This window comes from Bubalus kerabau, chromosome 9, assembly GCF_029407905.1.
Source record: "Bubalus kerabau isolate K-KA32 ecotype Philippines breed swamp buffalo chromosome 9, PCC_UOA_SB_1v2, whole genome shotgun sequence".
NCBI lineage: Eukaryota > Metazoa > Chordata > Mammalia > Artiodactyla > Bovidae > Bubalus > Bubalus kerabau.
The window spans coordinates 44,683,573-44,707,078 of NC_073632.1; the positions used below are offsets into that span (position 1 = coordinate 44,683,573).

The 23,506-nt window shown below is 39.4% G+C and overlaps 1 long non-coding RNA gene across 14 annotated transcripts in view; it reads left to right on the forward strand.

The window, feature by feature from the left end:
* Nucleotides 1-23,506, forward strand: part of LOC129619788 (uncharacterized) — a 287,036-nt gene that overhangs the window by 77,902 nt on the left and 185,628 nt on the right. For 11 of the 14 annotated variants that reach the window (XR_008698114.1, XR_008698115.1, XR_008698113.1 and 8 more), the window contains exon 5: nt 14,371-14,573. This is a non-coding gene — a long non-coding RNA (uncharacterized LOC129619788). Of the gene's footprint in view, nt 1-14,370; nt 15,647-23,506 lie in introns of those variants that run through there. The other 3 variants (XR_008698111.1, XR_008698112.1, XR_008698124.1) reach the window with 1 other exon arrangement.

A 23,506-nucleotide genomic window follows, 5' to 3' on the forward strand; every position in this document is an offset into this window, starting at 1 on the left:
ATGTTAAGCTAACCAGAGTTAACCCTGGTTTTATTCATTAGTCCAACCTCACTCTAATTCCTTAACTAAAAAAAACCACCTATGTAAGACCATATCTGTCATTCCCTTCCAGGCCTGGGAGAATTTTAAACATCTTCCCTTCTACATGATCACAGCTACATTTTCACTATCTTTAAGGCATAAAAGTAGAGAACAGTCCTTGGAGTTAGCTGAGAGATCAGTTTTCCTATTGCCTTCCATAAGCTCCTAGGATTTTATATATGCAGTGTATAATTTTAACTATGCCTTTGATCACAAAGTAGGTCCTAGTTCAAACCAAACAATTTCTAAAGACATGAAAACCACGTAGAAAAATATAATACAAAAGTTTTTGCTATAGATATGCCCTAGTTTACTAGCAAAAAGGAGAAATTACTGCATAATACATGCTGAAACCACAGAGGAAAGAAAGTATATTTGTGGTGTCTATCTCACATGTACTTCTATTCTAGAATATAAATGCTGATGTTGAGCAACTTAACCCTTTCTTTGTAATATTTGCTGGTGGTTCCAGATAAGGACGATGTCTCTTACACAAGCATCAGTGAACAAACCTGTCAAGACAAGCCCAGGGCTGGCATTATTTGCATTTGTTGATCAGCGACTCTGGAGAGCTGTAAAGACTCTGACCCAAAGAGTGACTCAGAAAGCCAGGGGCCCATGTCATTCCGCTCTAGACTCAGCCTTGCAGCATTGCAGTCTTGTGACTCGACAGTCCTGCAGCTTGCTTGCGTGTCATTTTCATTGACTGATGGTGCTGTGAGTGAAACTCTCAGCAATTCAGCATTCACACCCCAGCTTCTCAGCTTTTCCTCCTGTAGTTCTTGCTTGATCAGAGGCCGAGGACAACAGTTTAATGATTCATAGGCCCTCTTGGCAAGTAATCATTTTCTCACAGTGATCATATACTCTGGGAGAGGGGTAAGGAATGTTGATTTGCTTTTTAAAAAAATTTTTTAATTTAAACTTTCTATTAACATGAGGTTGACAGGGTTACTTTGTCTCCATTTGCAAGTCCTTCTAAAATATATTTAAAAGCACTTTTGTTTATGTAGCTTGGGACTCTTAAACGTATGTTATCCATTGAGAACAGAATATGATAATCCCATTACATTCTTTATTTTTTAAGAAAAGAAAAATTATTTTGTAAGTTCCTTCCTTACTTTGGTACATGAGGACTAGGTATGCTTCATAAAAGTTGAAAGCAGAGAGCCCCCCCCCCCCCAACAACTCCATTTTATAGATGAGAAAACTGTGCCCCAGAGAAATTATATGATATTTCTATTGCCATAGAACTGGTCAGTGGCAGAGATAGATCAGGGCTGAAATCAGCTAATTTGAGGCTACCTGTCTTATCTGATGTTAGGCTTACTTGTACCGTCATAAGAGAATCTAGGTCTAAAGAAGTCTGTGACTTGTATAGTACGTCATGTGAATTAGGGACAGGGGTTGAGGCAGAAGCACAAAGCACAGAAATTGGTATCAGATGGGTCTCAATGTGAATCCTGGCCCTGGAACTGGGTGTGTTGGTTAATGTCTTGCTTAATTTTTCTGAGTGTGTTTTCTCATCTTTACAGATGAGAAAGGGATAGTTCATAGTACCTGCTGTAAGGATAAGAGATAATGCACACAAAGCTCCTGGCACACAGTAGGCGCTCAATAAATGGAAGCTCTGGTTATTGTTATGACTAAGAGGCATTTGCCCTTCCTCTCTGCTGCTTCCTTTCAAAGCAGCGTTTGCTATTCTCCACACTCTTAGAGTTCTGCCTTGTCAGGTTCAGCATGGTTCAGCTCATTTTCTCAAGACACCAATGATTTTTTTTTTCTTCATAATTTGCATCAGCGTTGTCTCATTTCCCTGAAACCCTGTCACAAGTCAGGAGATTGTTGCAGAACATGATCTGAAACCTTACTCGCAAGGGAAAGTCCCTTCCAAAAGAGGCATTTCCCCTCCTCTTGAGTTTTACACTTCTCTTTCACATTGTGCAGGCAATCCCCCAGCCTGGTGGCTGACTGGACACAGAGAGGACCTGCCCCGAGTGTCCTGTGCAGCTTGAGTACAGTGGGAGGGAAGGGTCTGGTCACGGTGGCCCCTGGTGACTTCATTGTCACCGTCGCTGACACTGTGCCTCCAAATGCTTCCAGCTTTCTGCTTTCACCAGGTCTCATTCTTGAAACCCCCCATGGAAATTTAGAGGCTTCTGTGGTTCTGAGGGGTTACTGGGGCTTTGCATTTTCTGTTTCCTCACTTCCTTTATAGCTCTCAGGGATTTCCTAAGAAGACTCTTCTGTCCCAGTAGCCTAGTCTGGCTCCGCCCTGCTGGGATGGGGGAGCTGACACGTAGGTGCGCATCTTTTTTATTTTTAACACCATTTCAAAAATATATTTGGGTCTTATAATGAAAAAATATTCTCTGGTCACTTTTTTATTTTTTCTAGTGCAAATAGTATACACTTATTATGATAAAAAATGATCAATTTTATCAAATGGATTCATCCTTTTATCCCAAATACGTGTGTTTGTGTGTGTGTGTGTGCGCGCGCACGTGCGCGCCAGTGCTCTATTTTCTAGATATTTTGTCACCAGAAGATTTTTCAACTTGAGGATATGTTGCAACACAGGTGAACTATCTGCAATAGCTTTAAAAAAAAAAAGTACAGATCTGTGTCAATTCTTTGAAAATACTTTACATTAACTGTTTACATCATAAAGGAATTTTTCAAGAAGAGAAAAATAGGACTCTAATCCCATCCTTTCTGCATAATAACTGATTTCACTTTCATTCACTTTCATTTTTTATTCATGTACTATTCATGTATTGTGTTTCCTTAGGACAGGCTTTAAAAATTTGTGTCATAAAAATAAAGCTAGCTATTTCCTAAAATTTACTGTAGTGGGGCTGGCCACTTTCCTGATTTCTTGTACCCTGTCTTTTTCGACCAATAGTACACCAAGTAAAGATGGAGCCAACATTCTCTTGCCCCGGGGATTGATCCCCAGTGAGGTCACTGATTCAAACTCCATTTTTGGTAGTTTTTTTTTCCTTTTAAGACTGAATAGAGAGAGAAGTTCCAGTATTTTAAAATTTCATTTATTTAACAAATATCTATTGAATACTCGTAAGTATTGAGTACTACTATGTTGATTAGGACAAAAGGTGTAAACTCACTTTGACCTGCTCAAGACAAGAGTGAAAAGTATGGAAGAGACTTACTGGCTGGCTTTTGTGATTTTGCAAGTGACTCAGGTCCACTCTGAGTGGAAAGATACTTTCTGCTATCATGTCCCACTCACAATATGGAAAGAAGTGGATGTGGAGGTGGTGAAATAAAATGAGAGAGCATTATAAGCCATGGGCTGGTGGTAGCACTGAGTTTGGATTTGGGGAAGGATAAAGTAATGGGCTCCAAGAATAATAGAATGAAGCTGAATCAATAACCATGGATTGGAGAGCCTAGCATCTGGAAGCAATAAACTAGTGTATTTATTTATTTACTTGTTTGTGGGAAGTATTTAAGCTAAATTAATTAAATTGATTCTCACTGAAAAGGAAAGACTATTCTAACAGGTTTACATGAAATTTGAAATTTATTCTACATGTAACTAAAAAAAATCCTAAACTGGATTTGGCTTCAACTTTGGATGAAATTATGTCTTCCAACAAAAGTTGTTGTCATTCTGTCTTTCTCCAGATTTTCACCTAACTTTCTTGTTGGGTTTCCATGTTAGGCAGTTTTCTCAACTTGTTGGCAAAGATGATCATCACCTACTTGTAGCTTATGCTCAACAAGCTTTGTAGCCCCAATGGAAAATACATTCTTCTTAAATTTTGATTGGCCTGGCTTGGGTTACAGGCCCACCATGCAGCCAGGTGGGGTGATTAGTCCCATCTAAATCATATGGCAAAGTGGTCTTCTCCAAAGGGAAGGAATGAATTTTGTTATTAGCAGAAGTGATGCTGCACAGGCAAACACCAAGAATTACCACTACACAGATCATGTAAGTATCTGAGTATCTGATGAAAAGATGAGCCTTCTATTTCTAGAAAATTGCTCATGAGTACTTCTCCACATGCAATAATTCTTCTTATAATTACTAGAGTTCACAGAGCTTCTGAATTTGCATATCTGTATGTACCCTAGAGTTCCATAAATCCTAGCTTCAAAAAACTCAATAGCATGAAATAATTGAGGGCAAGCACTAGGAATTTTTGGACATGATATCCAGAGAACAATGTCAGAAGAATGAAATGAAATAACATATACAAAATACTTAGCATACTACCAATATAGCAGATCACCAAAAAATGCTATTTGATTGATTGATTCATTCATTCATTCAGTGTATGCAGGGCTCAGTATGAACAAGACTGTCTATGAAATAGGAGTTATCCTGCTCAGACCTGAACGGAGAAGAATAAAGTAGCCAACTATACTTTTCAGCAAATCATCTCACATGGGAGGAATGAGGGAAAACTAATATGCAAATTGTAAGGAAACAGTGGTTATGTTCTGATTAGTTCCTAGTGATGTGAATCCATGCATATATATCAACTGTTGATATCAATATGGACAATACAAGTGTTTACATAAATAGATTTGAAGCTTTATTTTTTTCCCATAAGGACCTAGTACTGAGTGCCAGTATAAGAAGATATTTTACTTCTTTCCCCATTAATTTTAATGAGCCTCAATCAAGCTACTTTCTTTTCTCCTGTTCTTGCTCTTGTGAAAGATCTTTTTCTCTGTGTGTGTGTTTTTGTGTGTAGCTTTACTAACCATATTTTTTGGGCTCTTGAAAAAGGAGATGTGATACAGGGTACATTTGAACTAAACATTTGTCTATTTAGCAAGGGCTTTTGTTTAAGAAGGGGCGAGTTGGGTATAGGGTGGTGTGAGGAAGTAAGATGTTACCAGATGATTAAACACTTGCTGTGAACGTTACTTGATATGTCAAAAGAGTCTTTGCAGATATGTGTAAGTTAAACATCTTGAGATGGGGCATTTAGCGTGGATTATCCTCTTAGATCCAATCCAGTCACAAGGGTGCTTATTGTTTTGTTTTTCTCCCTTCAGCTGCACATGCAGCATGTGGGATTTAGTTCTCTGACCAGGGATTGAACCTGTTCCTCCTGAGAGGGTCAATTCCTAGGCAGGTTGATAGGAAGTCTGGGGGTCCCCAAGGAGAGAGGGGTCTGGAATTCTCAAGGAGAAGGAAAGGACAAATGTTTCTTTCTTCTACATTCCTTAGTCTTAGTCGCATAAAATGTTTTTATCTTTAAGCCTGGAGCTGATGATTACACAACAAACTTGGTTTAAACTCTGTACTAAGTATTATATAACAATAATGTATCCTGCTTTAGAACTGTTTCTCCTTCCTGAAAACCTTCTGGCTAATCCTGTTATCTTAAAATGTAAATTATGAGAGTGGGTCTAGTAAGATCTTTACAACCTCCAGACATTCTTTTGATTCATTGTAATAACTAATTAAAAGGTATATAACTCCATTGCTAGCACTAGCAAAGGGGGTATTCCTTCTGCCCCCTTCTGATGTCTATGTCAGAAGCTTTCTCTATCCCTTTTATACTTAAATAAAACTCTATTACACAAAAGCCCTGAGCAATCAACTCTCGTCTCTGGCCCTGGATTGAATTCTTCTCCTCTGGAGGCCAAGAATCCCAGCTGTCTTGTGGTTCATCAACAACCTTTCACTCCCGCAGTGAAAGTGCAGAGTGTTAACCACTGGACTGCCAGGGACATCCCACAAGGGTCCTTATAAGAAATGGCAGGAGGTCAGAGTGAATAGTAGGAAATGTGGTGATGGAAAAGAAGGTTGGAGTGATGCTCTTTAAAGATGGGGCCTCAAGCCAAGGAGTACTGGCAGCCACTAGAAGCTAAGGAAGATAAGGAAATAGATACCTTCTGAAACTTCCAAAGGAACATGACCCTGATAAGACTTTGATGTAGAGTTGTGTTCTCCAGAACTGTTAAAGAATAAGTTTGTGTTAGATCACTGTGATTGTTATAGCAACAATAGGAAACTAACACATTTCTCCTAGGAAAGGAAAGAAAATTCCAGTAGACATTTAATCCAGTATATTAATATATGTGGTTTTTTGCCTGCTATATACATATGGTAACTGCTTTTTCAGGTGCCAGTTACCAATATTTTCTTATCAGTTCTACTAAAAAATATGTATGATACTAAATTGAGTAGTGAATTTAAGGAAAGAATGGACAGTACGTAAGGACACGTGCTTAGGGAATCGAGGGAGCTTGCTATGACAGGGCTTGATGTCTCTGTGTTGGTTAGAAAGGCTAGGCCAGGCTGTGGTGAACAACCCCAAATCCTGGAGTGACAGAAGCTTCTTTCTTGTTTGTGCCAAGTCTGCTGCATGAACAGGTGACCTGACAGGGAGTTCCCTTCCATGTGGTGGTTCAATGTGTCACGTTGTCATATTAACCTTTGCTTACATGCTAGCCAAGGCAGGGCCCGAGAATGCTAGAGGGTTTCATGCCAGCAATTAAATGGAAGCAATTAAAAGGAAGCCATGTGGCTACCTCTATGTAATTTCAAGGAAGTGGGAAAGTGTAATAATACTCCTTTGTGCCAATGGAGGAAACCTAGGGATACAGGGAATCAACTTATATGTCTAGTCTATGACCACAACTTTGTAGAGTATTTTAAATAATTTTGGAATTTGCATATGTCCTTCAAATATATAGTGATAAATACATGCTCAAATCTGAGTTATCTATCTTCTTTCTTAGAAGTGTTTTAAGTTCTGAATTTTCTCAGTATTGTCACAGATCCAGATTTCAGTTTAATAGTTAATGCTAAGAAATTGAATACTATAATTAATAAGCATTAACAAATGAAGTTGATTGTTAATATTATATTCTTTTAAAAGGCTTAAAAAAGCACAAAACTAAACAAAATGAATAAAAGTAATCTAATAATGAAAAGAGAACCCAGGTGGTGCTGAATTAAGTATTTAGTAACATTTGTAAAGAAATGGAAAATCATACCTAATTATTTGATTGTGCCTACCTTTCCTCAGTTGGAAAGCCTTTGGCAGGCAGTGCATTTCTATAGGCATTTCATGGTGATTTAATATCAATTAACATATACTTGCAGCAAACTGTTGATAGTAAGTTTCTAAATTCACAGGCTTGACATTTTACAGTGTAATTGGGCATATGAGGGAGATTACCAGGTTGCTGCTAATAGCACCTCAGAAAGATGGAAAGTGGATTTTAATCCTTTGCCAAGGAGGCCAGCGAATCCCCTTGCTGCAATTTAGGATATATTGCATCCAGAAATAGACAAAAGAATTGTTTATTCATTTATTTTGTTTTTCCTTCTTACAAACTAACTAGTGTTCCAAGTTCAGTTCGGTTCACTCGCTCAGTCGTGTCTGACTCTGTGACCCCATGGACTGCAGAACGCCGGGCTTCCCTGTCCATCACCAACTCCCGGAGCTTACTTAAACTCATGGCCATCGAGTTGGTGACGCCATCCAACCATCTCATCCTCTGTCGTCCCCTTCTCCTCCTGTCTTCAATCTTTCCAAGCATCAGGGTCTTTTCCAATAAGTCAGTTCTTTGCCTCAGGTGGCCAAAGTATTGGAGTTTCAGCTTCAGCATCAGTCCTTCCAATGAATATTCAGGGCTGATTTCCTTTAGGATGGAACTAGATCTCCTTGCAGTCCAAGGGACTCTCAAGAGTCTTCTCCAACACCACAGTTCAAAAGCATCAATTCTTCAGTGCTCAGCTTTCTTTATAGTCCAATTCTCACACCCATACATGACTACTGGAAAAACTGTAGCTGTGACTAAATGGACCTTTGTTGGCAAAGTAATGTCTCTGCTTTTAATATGCTGTCTAGGTTGGTCAAGCTTGCTCTTTGGAAGAAAAGTTAGACCAACTAGTGTCCCCCGCACACAGTAATTAGGCCCCATGTTCCTGACAAGGGCATTCTGCTTAAAGTGGCCTTTAAATGCCTCTTGGTGGAGTTATTATCTAATTCAGACCCTTTTTTCCCCTTGGAAAGGAATCAACATGTTCTACAGGCCCTGCCAGCCAAGACCTTTAGTAGTTTGCTTGTTTGTTCATTGACTTTGTTTTAATCACCTTCTTAAAAACATTCTCCCTAACCCCCTCAGGGCGAGATGTGGATTTGTTTACACCTCAGTCTTTAACTTCAATATGTGGTTACTAATCACTAAATCATTGAATATATTTCAACTTTTCTTAGGTTGCTCAGTGTCTATTGGAGAGGAGTCAAACACAGAGTCCCTTTGAAATTAACAGGAGTGCCAAGTAGTCTGAAAGTCAAATAAGAAACAGGTTCCTTTTGATGTAGAATCAGACAAGTATGAGTGACCAGTATTATTATGTATTTAATGTGCATAGAAAACCTGATCTATAGCCTTCGAGAGTGTACTAGAAGTCTGGAATATTCTTACTGTTGGCTCTATCTCAGATCAGTCAAAAAGTCAAATGGAACAGCAGCTTCAGGGTATTAAATTAGAGGTTTCTAGACTCATGCTCTGGGTAGACCTCATGATGAACCGGAATCTGCTCTCACTGGACCCTACAACCATTCATACCCAGCTCCTCTGTATAGTTCCCACCTCTACTTCACTTAATAAGGAAGTTGCCTCTTCTTGATAACTGAAACCACCAGTAAGGGTGGGAAAAGCTGTTTCTGGCTTGAAATACAAGATGAGAAATAATTTTCTCATCAGTGTATCTCCCTCGCATTGAGGAAGTGATTTCGTATGAGTTATTATGCAAGATGCTCATCAGCAAATACTATCTGAGCACTAACTATGTGCCAGGCATTGGGCCAGGTGCTGAGGATTAAGCTTCAAACAAAATGGAATCTCTGCCCTCCTGGGAGTGACTAGTGTGAAATTTGGAACAAAAAATAGCCAAGAACAACACCATATGATAAATGAGATAAAGGGGGAGCACATGGACTCTGGGAATACCAAGGATGGGCACATAACCTGTACTGAGGGACTGGGAAAGGCTTCTTGGACAAGGAGGAGATAAAACGAAGGATAAACAGGAGTTGGGAAAAAACTGGGGACTAGGCTTAGAAGACAGTGTGACAGGCTGAGGAATGAGCACAAGCCAAGACTTGAAAATGAGAGGGAGCATTTGAGGTAGCGAAGATCTTTAGTTGGAATAGAAAGCTTAGAGTTGGGGCTAGCATGGCAGGCATGAGGTAGCATAGGCATTTGTAAGCCAAACTAAGGAATTTTGCTGCATCTACAAGAATGAAATTTATTGAAAGATTTTTAGGCACAGGGTGACATGATCAAATTTATATTTTAAAAAGATCACTCTGGTTTCAGCTTCAAATGACCTGGAAGACTTAAAACCACACATCTGTGGAGAGACCAGTTAGAATAGGACTTCATTAGTGTGACTGATGGGCTTCCCTGATGGCTCAGCAGATAAAGAATCCACCTGCAATGCAGGAAACACAGGAGATATGTGTTTGATCCCTGGGTTGGGAAGATCCCCTGGAGGAGGAAAATGGCAACCCATTCCAGTATTCTTGCCTGAAAAATCCCATGGCCAGAGGAGCCTGGTGTTCTGTGGTCCAAAGGGTCACAAAGAGTTGGAAACAACTGAACACAGTGTGATGTGAGTGATGCTGTTGCCTGATTGAGCCTAAGGACCAGATGGTTGTTTAGACACCAAGTTGTGTCCAACTCTTGTGACACCATGGACAGTAGCCTGCCAGGCTCCTCTGTCCATGGGATTCTCTAGGCAAGAATACTGGAGTGGCTTGCCATTTCCTTCTCCAGGGGATCTTCCCAACCCAGGAATCAAACCCAGGTCTTCTGCATTGCAGATTCTTTACCAACTGAGTTCTGAGGGAAGCCCAAGAACCCGAAGGTAGTAAGCATGACAGCCATTGAAGACTGGTGGTTAGCTAGGGCACAAGGTCTGGTTTAGGGAACTGGCTCGATGCTGATGCCATTCTCAGAGATCAGAAACAGGAGTCAGAGCAGGTTGAAGAGGGGAGCTGAGGAGTGTGGTTTGGTCATACAGGGTTTGAGGTGCCCTGTGAAGATGTCCAGTAGTGCGCTTGATTGCATAGGTCCGGTGCTCAGAGGAGAGAGCTGGTCTGCAGACAAACTGCAGTCACCAGCTGGTAGCTGGTAATAGAAAATGTTACCTGGAGTGATTTCTAAGAGCAGCAAGTAGGCACAATGCCAAGGAGTACCCACAACTGAGAGATAAACCCCAGGCAGGAACCCACAGAGGAGACTGAGATAGGAAAGAAAGCCAAGGAGTGCTGATTCTACAGAATCATGACTCAAAGGAAGACCAAGATGAAACGAAACACAGGCCCAGTTCTTAATACATTTTAATATAAAAAATCAGGAAAGGTCAAGAAATGTTAGGAACTGGGGCTAATGAAAATGAAAAAATACTTTTGCTTTAATATCTATAGGAGGGAAAGTGGGCAGAGAGAGAGAGAGACAGAGAGAGAGAGTGTGTGGTTGTTTGGGATTCAGGGAAGGAAACGGGGAATGTGGGAAATACTGTCAGCAGATATTACTTGCGTTGCCTTAACTCAGTCATATATGGAATGTTTATTCTCTTAACATAAGTTTAGAGCCTACATATGGAGCAGTTTTCCTATGGCAGTGGATGATACACAAGAAGTACGTGTTATATCTGCTCCCTGAATCTTGTGATCTTATCAGGGAAGCAACACCTGTATCATAACATCAGTAGTGCAGGCAGCATATGATGAGTACCAGGGGCTTATATAGAAAATAAGGTCTGTAAGAATTTGGAAGAGGGAGATATTAATTTTCACCATGTGTGTGGAACAAAAAGACAAGACACAGGGCCAGGCATCTAATGTTTGAACTGACAAAAATTTTTACAGGTTTTGAATTGTTAGAAATCTACCTACAAGGAAAATAGGCTCCTAGATTTATTCTCCTCCATGTCCCTTTCTGAACTCACCAGGGTTAATGCTCCATTTTTCAAAAGTGCCTCTGGCTTCTGAAAGCAACATTCATCAGGGGAGGAACAATTAGTCTTTGTCTCTCATTAGTAATAGAATCAACAGCTCAGGGAGGAAAAGCCAGCAGTGACTTTTCAGTCACCCCTTCAACCCCCTAGGTTGTTCTGAGAAATTCCCAAATATCTTGTAGGAAGAACATGCAATATATTTAGCAACAAGTTCCTCCTTGCCCTGAAGTATGCCAGAAACATACACTTTGAAAGCTCATGGAAAATACAGAGAACTTGTGGGTTTTGTTACTTGGCAACTGAGATCTGAGCTGTTAAAATAAGAAATTTGCATTATTTTTCAATTTCAAAAATGCAACGCATGTTATTTTCCTTTCTAGAAGGGGAAAAGTAATGTGGAGTCAATCTCCTATTGTTTCAAAAATCCACTTTTGTTGGATTGACTTTCCTGTGATTATATCCTTGTCATCCAAGTTAGATACCTCATAGGCTGGTGGTTTCCAGGTAAAGCTCAAGTCTGGCTAGAATTCCTAGAAATGCCATGGGAAAACCAAGTCAATATTCAGAGAATGAGGATCATTTTATCAGAGGAGTAGGAATGCTCTCTTGCATGTGTGTTGCTGGGAGAAGACACTGAAGAGGCAGAGCAGAGCTATCATCCTGAGATTATAGGGGAGACTCTTGCATCTGCTCCCCTACTGGGAGTTACACCTTCCTTCTTGCTGCCCGGCCCCACCTCTCTTACTGCTGCCCTTACACTTTTAGGTTGTCCTTTACTCCATGACTAACACAGGAGAAAGTATCAGTGTGGCGCCCATACTTCCAAAATCACACCTTGAAACTAGTACTCTAACAAGAGTAAATGATGAGGAAAATGGACAAAATATTTGACATAATTTCTTGGAGAAAGTGAAATGGAGGATGCCTTTCTATATGGATTAGACTTGGTTGAATGCCCAACTTTGGGTCACCTGAAACTCTAAGGTGTATTAAATATGTTGAGCACTTCTGGATTCAAGGGTACATCTTACTACATCTCTTCTCCCATCCAGTGTTGTAATGAAAGTTTTGGTATTGTTGAAGAAGAAATCCTGCAATCAGATTGCACATCAGTGAGTCAATAAGAGGGGAACTCCTGGGGAAAATATTCTCTTTTTAAGCTGGAGTTACAGCTAATCACAACCTGGTTCTCTGGCAGGGGTACTTCTTTTGAGTTTAGAAAATGGAGAAGCTAAGTAATGATACTGAGATTTTGGTGTTAAATATTTCACAAGGAAATGGTCAATTCTGCCTTTACCGAGAACATCATAGAAAGCATTTTGTTCTGTATTACTTTATAACAATACTATAGTAAATTCATGAGGATGTACTTTTACTGTATTGACACATAGGCTAAAATATGAGCTTTGTTATTATTTTCACTGATATAGCCCCAACTACCCAGAAGAGTTTCTGGTACATAATAGATTGGCAATAAATATTTGTTGAATAAATGGATTCTGAGTATATTATGTATAGATAGTATAAAATTGAGTATTTTTTCTAATATTTCATGGAATTAAATTCTCCCCGGAATGGACTGTATTTCTAGACAAAAGTCTCAAATTATGGCCTTTGTAAATCACAAATTCTGAAATATTAGGTAATTTTTTTTTGTCTGTTAACTGAAAGAAGTTTAACCATGTTCAATGAAATGTTATCTTTTCAATCTGCTGCTAAGTCACTTCAGTCGCGTCCAATTCTCTGCGACCCCATAGACGGCAGCCCACCAGGCTCCCCCGTCCCTGGGATTCTCCAGGCAAGAACACTGGAGTGGGTTGCCGTTTCCTTCTCCAATGCATGAAAGTGAAAAGTGAAAGTGAAGTCGCTCAGTCGTGTCCAACCCTCAGCGACCCCATGGACTGCAGCCCTCCAGGCCCCTCCGTCCATGGGATTTTCCAGGCAAAAGTACTGGAGTCGGGTGCCATTGCCTTCTCCGATCTTTTCAATCTAAAAGCCAACAAATCTATGAACGTAGATTATTTCTCAAGCAGTTTTCACTTATAACATTCCATGATTTTTATAAAAACATACCCACTAGTTCTACTTGACACATATTTTATACCTTTGGAGAATGGTTTGGGAAATTCTAATCGAGCAGTGCCAACTCATGTTTGGTGGGTTGTCCAGGGCATCACCGCATATAGAAGAAATATGATTGACCTCTGAAGACTTTAGCTGACTATCTGTTCAGACAATCAATTAATGTGAACATACTGTTCATTAATCACCTTCCGAGCATTGTACTGGTGCTGTTGCATAGAGCATATAGTTGAGAAGACAGACAAAAAACAGTAACTAATTATCACAGGTTGTGAAAAATTACCATCACAAAAAGAAATGGGGCCAAAGTAGAAGGTGAGCTATTTTGATAGGGAGGTCAGGAAAGGCCTTTCTGAAAAGGTCTCATCTGACAGATGAGAAGGGTCAGCCATATTCAGGAGGAAGGGGCAAGCATTTCAGGCAGAGAATACAGCATAAGCAAGTGAATCACACATTTAGAACTTCTTGTATTTTTGGATAGAATGATATTATGCCCAAGATTTGCTTTAAAATAGTTCAAGGGAAGGCTGGGGAAGGGGAGTATGTAGATAGAGAGCAGTGGCCATATAGGGATGACCATTGACATGAGGTAACTGGTACGTAAAGATTTATTATCCTATGCTCTCTTCTTGGGTATGTTTGTACTGTTTGACAATAAGATTTTTTTGAACTTCTTTTGTTTGTAGGTTGAGCTATCGTCTCATTTTGTTAGTTTCAGAAATAGGACCCTCTTTCATCATCCACTGTTTTTAAGAATATTGGAACCACAGGTCTGAAGAGAGTCATGTTAGAAACATTTGACAGGGGGAGTTCAGTCATTTCTATAACCCTTAGTATAGACCAATCTCTGTTCCAGAGGAGAAAGATTTTCATATATTTTTATGAAGTGAGAGAAAAATAATATTTAAGAAAGTTTGACCAAATTCTGCTGTTAAAATTCAACTTTTGGGAAGTATAATTTACATGAAATAAAGCTCACATAATTTAAATACACAGGTTGATGACACTGTGGAACTGTATCCTGATCCAAGTATAGAACACCTCCACCTCTCCAGGAAGTTCCCCTTTACCTTCATGCTCAAGTCTCCCCTTCCTCACTTTAGAAAACCACTGATTTGATTTTTATTATTATCTATTTATTTTGGTTGTTCTATAATTTCATAGACTGTAACCATACACCACGACTTTGTGCCATCTCCTTTCACTCAGCATACTGTCTGTGTGATTCATTCCTGCAGTGACGTATAGCAGTCATTCATCCTTACCGAGTAGGATACTCCATTGTACGGCTGTGCCACAATTTATCCACTTGCTGCGGACATCAGGTCGACTCCTGGTTTGGACTACTGTGAACAACACTCGTGTACAAGTCTTTTGTGTGCATATATGTTTTCATTTCTCTTGAGTAGATATTTAAAGAGTGGAATTGCTGGGTCAAATGGTAAGTGTATTTTTAACCTTGTAAGAAACTTCCAAACTGTTCTTCGAGGTAGTTGCATCATTTTAACACTCTTACCAGCAATGTATGAGAGTCCCTTTTGCTCCCCATCTTTGGCAGTATTTCATCTCGCCAGTCTTTGATTTTAGCCACTCTAGTGGATATGAAATAATGTCACAAAGTGGTTTTAATGTACATTGCCCAAATGACTAAAATTGAACATCTTTTCATGTGCTTATTGGATATTCATATATATTTTTGTGAATATATATGAATATTGGATATTCATATATACTAAAGCCTATTGACCTTTATGATAAGTAGCATTATTTGTCTTTTATTGAGGTGAAAAGTGCTTTTCATATTCTGGATATACTCCATTAGTAGTTATATGTGTAGCAAATATTTTTTTCTCAGTCTGCCTCTTTGCTTTCTTGATGTTTTCTTTTAAGGAGAGCAGGAGGATTTAATTCTAATTAAATCCAATTTAATTTATTTTATTTTATTTCTAGTGCTATTTCTGGCCTAACAAATATCTTTGTCTACCCACAAGGCCATCAAGTATGTTTGGGTTTATTTCTGAACTCTCAGTGTTATTTCATCATTTTAATTGCTGTAGCTTCATACTGAGTCTTAGAATTAAGTAGTATAAGTTCTTCAATTCTGTTTGTCTTTTACAAAATAATTTTTTTTCCTTAGATCCTTTACATTTCCAAACACATGTTTAGAACTAGCTTGTCATTTTCTTAAAAAAAAAAAAAACTTTCTGGGGATTTAAATTTGGTAAGACAATACTGAGTTTTTCAATCCATGATCATGGTATATATTTCCATTATTTGATTCTTTAAAAATGTCCCTGGCAATACTTATTGCTTTCTGCATAAAGATCATGAACAGCTTTTGTTAAATTTTTATTTCTGTTGTATTTCATTTGATCCCGCTGTACATGGTATCTTTTACAATCTTATTTTCCCCATTTTTGTTTCTCAATTTCGTTTTTTAAATTTATTTCTAATTGGAAGATAATTGCTTTACAATAACTTTATTATTTTGAGATGAATATATTTGCAAGCTTAACAAACCATGTCACTAGATTTTTCACGAATTATTTCTCACAAAACATGATTAAACTTACTCAATTTTATAGCAAAAAATTGAGATACCACGAGGTAAAATAATTTAAACAAGCTGTGCAATGCACACAGTCCTTCTCAGTCTTTTACCGGGCCTCTCTTAGGTGGAAGAGAGTTGGAGAGATGTCACTGTGTTCCTACATACTGGAAATGGGAAGGCGATAGCTTTTTCCTTTATACTGATAATGTCCCTAGAAGGGAACAAAACTTGAGGATGCCTGGAGGAAAAAGGAGCGAGCATTGTCGTGATTGTCCAGAGAACGCTCACTAAGTGTGCTCCATTGGGTTTTTTACAACAGTCACCTTACACAGAGCCCACCTGGGGAGTCATTGTTCTTCCCCAGAAAGATCCCGATTCTCTGGGTTTAAGTCTGAGCATGTGACTTTCTAGTTGAGTACGTTTATTTATTTATTTATGTTTTTGAATTGACCAATTATTTCTATATGGGCTTCCCAGGTGGCTCAGGGGTATTGAATTTGCAGAAGATGCAACTTCAATCCCTGGGTTGGGAAGATCCCCTGGAGAAGGAAATGGCAACTTACTCCAGTATTCTTGCCTGGAAAAATCCCATGGACAGAGGAGCCTGGCAGGCTACAGTCCTTGGGTTCCCGAAGAGTTAGGGTTAGGGTTAGGGACATGGTTTAGCAACTAAACAACAACAAAACTAGTTCTATAGGGGACTTATAGTAATTTTTATTTTCTTCTCTAAAATTAAGATGGTACATTTTCTTGCTTTGATGTTTTGTAGAACTTTTTTCAAGGATCAAATGTTAAGGCTCACAAAAACCCTTTGTAAACAGCAAGGCTTTAGCAGAATGTCAAATATCAAATCTTTTAAAATGGAGCCCTTTTTTAATGTCTAGGCAGAGAAATTTAATTACTAGTGACAACTGATTGTTGCTGTTGTTGTTTTTAAATTTGGTACAGGAAGACGTGACAGAACAGGGCCTTAACATACATTGAATAAATAAGCATTATTATCATCCCTTTGCAAATAAGAAAACTGAGGTTCAAAGAGATCAACTTGCTCAAGGTTCTTCCATGGTTAAAACTTTGCCTTGTCTACAGAGCAAATTGTCTACTTGAGAAACTGAGTGTTAGAAATGAGTGTGCAAGGGTAGCATGAGGATACTTGAATAGGGGATGCAAGACAGTTTAGAGCTCAGCTGAGGGCCACTTGGTTTGCTCCCTACTTTTCTTTGTATCACCATCCCTGGGCACCACATCCATTTAGAGTCTCAAAGGGTCAAGGCAGTCCAAACTCTTTAACACGGCTGGAATCACACATCCCAGATTATTATTGAGGTGTTTGCATAGATTTCAGTTTATTTACAGTGTCTGTACTGAAATTTATCTTTGGAAGTTGCAGTCAAATAATGTTTCTTAAGTCTCTCAATGGACTAGACTGGTAGTAAATGCTGGGTAGGACGTCCATGATATAGCCACTAATCTCCAAAAGCCTTTTTTCTAGATATGGGCACAAGACATATCCTCAGCAGATAATTCCCAGCAATATATAGGTAGTGCTTTAGGATACATAGAATATTATGCTCCAGGATACAGACGGAGTTGAGAGCATGAGGGGGATTCTACTGGTAGCTGGAATCTCACTTGGGCTTTGAATTGGAAGAAAACAGGGAAGATGTATCTCCTGATATGGAATGTGAGGGGATTAGGAGTATGTGTTCTCTGCTTGAAGAACCTGAGGAGGCGCATGTGGTTGGAGATGTGTCTATCGTGTGGTGGTTAAGCACAGGGTTGAAGGAGACTACCTACATCTTAATGGCCACCAGTGACTGTCTTTGAGGTTCTGAATATCTTTAGTTTATTCATCTCCTATGGGCATGGGTATACACACACACATACTTTCTCATCTGTGAAGTAATGGCAATGATAGTGTTTATCTCCCAGTGTTATAGTGAGGATTCAGGGAAACAGGTCATGAAAGCACTTAGCACGCTGCCTGATACAAAGCAAACACTGATGAAATGATAGCTGTTTTCATTACTTGGATGCCAAAGTAAAGCAGAATTTTGCTTGGCTTCTGTCCATCACCTTCCAAACTTATTTGCATTTGTAACCATGAGAAAGCTAGGGCTGCCATGACAAGATAACGTAGACTAGGTGACTTAAACAACAGAAATTGATTTTCTTACAGTTTTAGACCCTAGAAGCTCAGGATCAAGATACCGGCAGGTTTAGTTCCCCTGAGGCCCTCCCTTGGCGTGTAGATCGTCATCTGCTCACTGTGTCCTCGGTCCTTGCAGGGTCTTTTCTCTCTACATAAACCTAGTGGCTCTCCCTCTTCTTACAAGGTCACTTGTCCGATTGAATTAGGGTCCACTCGTATGACCTCATTTAACCTTAATTTCCTTATTAAAGGCCCTTTCTCCAAAGACAGCCACATTCTGAGGTCCTAGGGGTTAAAGCTTCAGCACACAAATTTGGAGGGGGGCGGGGACAAAATTCAGGGCCTCGTGTTACCGTTCCTACCTCTCTGCTTTCATAGTGTTATGTTTTCTTGTCAAGGTTAATCCTTCTACATGGCCTGCATCCCATCAGGTATTGCCTCCTTCTCTTCCAGTGGCTTGATATTTGGGGCTTCATATCTCCTTTTGCCATTCATTCATTTATTTACTTATTTTTTTAAAAAGATGGATAACTATAAATCTTTCTGGCTTGCATATATACTATTTACTTCCTCCTTAGTTAAATTGAGAAAATGTTCTTTGTTTTAAGATTTTTATACCGGGCAGGTTAGGTAGTAACAAGCGACATACTAGGTGTGTGCGGATGTGCATGTATGTATGTGTAGGTGGGTGCATTTGGCAGTTAGCATGACAATTTGGAAATCCTAATTCATATTTGAACAAACAATTTAAAAAATGCTTGCTCTTCAATTTAAAAAAGTATCAAAAATGGGAAACTCATCTAAAGAAAAAAGCAATCATTAAAATATAAATGCTGGGGAAGATTGCTTGTCTGTATTCAAAAGGCAGATCATTGCTTTTAAATAGAACAGAAAAGGGTAATGAATATTTCAAAGGGAATGTCAAATAAATGGGCACAAATGTATAATTTACAGCTCCAACATGGAAGAACAATTTAGAGTTTTCCTAGCAACAGGCGCTCTGATGAACTGTCAAGGGTGCAGAGATGCTGAGGCCTCTGCTCTCTCAGCTCCCCTCCAATCTCACTGAATTCCTGCTATTTCAGACACGCTGTAGACATGGTGTTAACTTAAATGGTACCCAGGGAAAAAAAAAGCGCATGCTGTGTATGGAGAAAAGCCCAAGTTCTTCCTCTTTTTATGAGCTGCCAAATCTTGCTGCTGGTGTTTATATTAAGAGAGAAATGTGATATTAATATTTAGCTCACTCTGCAGAAATATGCATTTAAATGGGGGCAATTTCAGCATGCAAGCTCCAGAGGAAGATCTCTGTCTCTGTCTCTCTCTCTCTCTCACACACACGCACACACACACATGCACGGAGAATGTTTTCTGGCTCCCGTGGCTAAGAACTTTCAGTTAAATGTGGAGCATAACACATGGCCAGCAGAAGGAGGGGACCCAGCAGAATGACAGTGATTACAGCCGCAGGGTAGCCCCGGCATGCAGGAGAGCTCTGTGAACCCTGCTGGAGATGGAGGTCCCACATCCACAGCTGCAACATCAAAGAATCCTGGTGACCTAGATTCAGCTATAGATCGGGGACTGCTTTGGCCTGCGTGGCCACCACTAGGCCAGCAACCTGCTCGCAGTTTCACGGGGTTGCCTGGCAAACAGCGCTGACCCATTTCACCATGACAACTCAGGCTGCTCTGCTAAAGGCCAGTGCACAGGGTAACACTTGCTGCTGGCATTTTAAAGATTTCAAAATTAAGTTAACTCAGAGTTTTTGAAAAACACATTTAGAAAACCCAACCAAAACTGACATTCTTTGATGGTGGTGGGAGAGATGCAGAAATGTGAGAAAGTTGTGGTTAGTCTTTTCTATGTTCTAAACTGTCGACAAATCTATCCATTTTATGTTTTACTCAGCCAATAGCATTGTAATAAATAAGTCTCCAACCAAAGTGAATTGATAAACAGAGAATAAGTAGGTGAAAAAGCTAAGGGGTTAACTTCCAGGGGCATATATATCCTGGTCTGTTAAAATAGAGTATATAGAAACTAATAATTTAAAATCTCCTGATAAATACGTGGAGGTATTTAAATGTGGATTTATTATAGCTTTAGCTCAATCTTGAACTGCACGGAATTGAGTTTCATTGGAGAACTAAAATAGTATGCCCCACAGGGGGGAAAAAATGGGTCTGTGCTTTGGTAAATTCCATTTAGTAAGTGCAATTTAGGAAAATCATGGCCTGGTTTGTGCATGTGATTGCATTGAAACGCAACCTCTGCTTTTTTTTTTTTTTTTTTTTTTTTTTGACAAAAACCATAGCACAAAATTGAAAGCATTTTCAGGTCTTTATATTGAAATCCATGCACCATTCTCAGCACTGCTTTTTTGGTTGTTGTTAAAATTAGCTCAGGAGATTAAACCTCAGAACTTTCTCAGTGATCTTGGTTGTTCCCTATGCGGAGAAAACAAAATCAAAACAGGCCAAAGAATTGTTTCATATGATGCAGAGTCTATTCCCAGTGACTGATCCTATCCATGAGCCATGTAGGTTTTAACTTGAGGATGATAGTCATACAAAGTCTTAACTTTCAAGGCGGGGAAGGGGAAGGGGAGCCATAGCTTCGCATTGGAGAATCAATCCAATATCATTTGTGGAGACATGGAATAAAACTATAGAGTATCTTTGTAAAATAAATGAGCCATTCACTCCCTTCATAACAAAGATGTTAAGAACTTTTCCTCATTCTCTCTTACTCAGAATTTTCCTTCAATGCTTAAAAAGGTTTCCTTTTCCCTTGTAAGATTTCAGTCTACTTTCCAGATCCCTACTATCTCAGAGTCATCCAGGAGCAGTCTCCATCCTGTGTGAAAGAATTGACTTCTTATTGGAAAAGCATCTAACCGTTTACAATCATGCCACACTTTATCCCAAGGTCCCCTGTCATCCAAGGGTTTGTTAAGTTAACTGAGCATCTAATACATTGTTGCAAACTAGATGAGAAATTAGAAAGCAAATTCTGTTTGAGGACAATAGTGGCTGTGGAATCAATCATTCAACTTTCAAGGACAATTAAAGATGAAAATTAATTATCCAAAATACCAGAAAGATATTAATAGTCCCTCATGGGCAAAAATGGAGTTGTAAGTAGGATAATCATACATTATAGCTTGCCTGTCATCCTGATAGAATTAGAAATGGTGGCCTTTTTGTATCCTCATTTGAATGATAAATTACATGGTCTTCCCAATAATTTTTCAGTGCTTCCTTCAGTGTATTTCTACAGTTTAGTTTGCTGTCTTTTGTTGTTGTTGTTTAGCTGCTAAGTCATGTCCGACTCTTTGTGACCCCATGAACTGTACACCAGGCTCCTCTGTCTTTGGGATTTGTCAGACAAAGAATACTGGAGTGGGTTGCCATTTCCTTCTCCAGAAGATCTTTCTGACCCTGGGATCAAACCTGCATTTCCTGCATTGCAGGTGGATTTTTTACCACTAAGCCACTAGGGAAGACTTCCTGTCTACAACTATGATTTTATCGGGAAGAGTGTTATCTTTAAAGCCTAAGGTCACCACCTCTTGGCAGAAGTTCCATCCACTTTCAAATGATACATTTGGTCATGATCTTGTATCCAAGAATGACCATAACCTCCACTGAGAAGTCAGAAGGTTCAAATTAGTGTCTTGCTCTCTATAAGATAATTCTCTATATACCCTACTCTCCCATGCATCCATTTAACCTTCCCCACCTTCAGGGCTCTTGCTCATCTCTCCTGTTCCTTTTCCAAGGCCTTACGTTCTCAGATTCTCCACTAGCACCCATCTGCAAATAATTGATAAGAGCTTTGAAAGTTTGCTTTTTGGAGGGGAGGGTTAGTTGAAATTGTAAAAGGAGGAAAGACTTGAAAGACAGACAGAAAGCTTCCTTGGTGGAATTTTGGCATTACTCCTTAAAATCAAACTGCTCAGACAGCTTCTCGTTTCCTTTTACATCTAAGTCATCAAAGTCAGTGAAGCCAATAGACAGGTGGTCAGCAGGACTCCCCAGTGTAAATGATCTGAAACATTTAGGTAGAAAACAGCCTTCTCCTATAAAATATTTTCATTTCTTGGGCTATGAAGGCATGTTATCAATTCAGTTCAGTTGCTCAGTTGTGTCCGACTCTTTGTGACCCCATGAACTGCAGCACGCCAGGCCTCCCTGTCCATCACCTACTCCCAGAGTCCACCCAAACCCATGTCCATTGTGTCAGTGATGCCATCCAACCATCTCATCCTCCTTTGTCCCCTTCTCCTCCTGCCCTCACTCTTTCCCAGCATCAGGGTCTTTTCAAATGAGTCAGCTCTTCACATGAGGTGGCCAAAGGACTGGAGTTTCAGCTTCAACATCAGTCCTTCCAATGAACACCCAGGACTGATCTCCTTTAGGATGGACTGGTTGGATCTCCTTGCCAAGGGACTCTCAAGAGTCTTCTCCAACACCACAGTTCAAAAGTATCAATTCTTCGGCACTCAGCTTTCTTTATAGTCCAACTCTCACATCCATACGTGACTGCTGGAAAAACCATAGCCTTGACTAGACAGACCTTTGTTGGCAAAGTAATGTCTCTGCTTTTTAATATGCTATCTAGATTGGTCATAACTTTCCTTCCAAGGAGTAAACATCTTTTAATTTCATGGCTGCAATCACCATCTGCAGTGATTTTGGAGCCCCCAAAAATAAAGTCTGACATTGTTTTCACTGTTTCCCCATCTATTTCCCTGAAGTGATGGCACTGGATGCCATGATCTTCGTTTTCTGAATGTTGAGCTTTAAGCCAACTTTTTCACTCTCCTCTTTCACTTTCATAAAGACGCTTTTTAGTTCCTCTTCACTTTCTGCCATAAGGGTGGTGTCATCTGCATATCTGAGGTTATTGATATTTCTCCCGGCAGTCTTGATTCCAGCTTGTGCTTCTTCCAGCCCAGCGTTTCTCATGATGTACTCTGCATATAAGTTAAACAAGCAGGGTGACAATATACAGCCTTGACGTGCTCCTTTTCCTATTTGGAACCAGTCTGTTGTTCCATGTTATATGTTTCTGAAAACGGCATTTATGAGAAAGCAAACATAGATCCAGAATGTGTTTATCATTTCATACTTGGAAGACAAGAAATTTGAGATCAGTGTAATGTAATGCCAGGATTTTTGATATAAAAGAACAATGTATGCATGCCATATTTAAGTTACTTCCTTAAATTGGCATACAGCTAGCAATCTAATTGTGTAGTAATTACTTTTTATTGTGTGAGGGGAAAAGTCTTATAATATAAATACGTTCTGGTGAATCGTTTCCCATAGAACAATTTTAGAAAAATATAGGGTAGAGTATTTCATTAGATCACTCAAAATCCTTCTAATGTCTGTGATATTATTTCCCTTCCACCTTTCACTCGCTTATTTATTAGCTTTTATGGTTTCCCTTGCCTCAAGGTATTTAAGAACTAGTGAAAACATTATCTTTGCAAACGCTTTCAGACATCCAGCTCGGTATTTCTGCACAGTGTTAATGAAATGCATTATCTAGACATGCACTGTCTTGTAGACTGAGTCATCATTGTGAATTGACCATGGGTTCATTTATGCTTTAACTACAAGCATCATTTAATGATGCAAATGACCAGTCCATTTCTGAA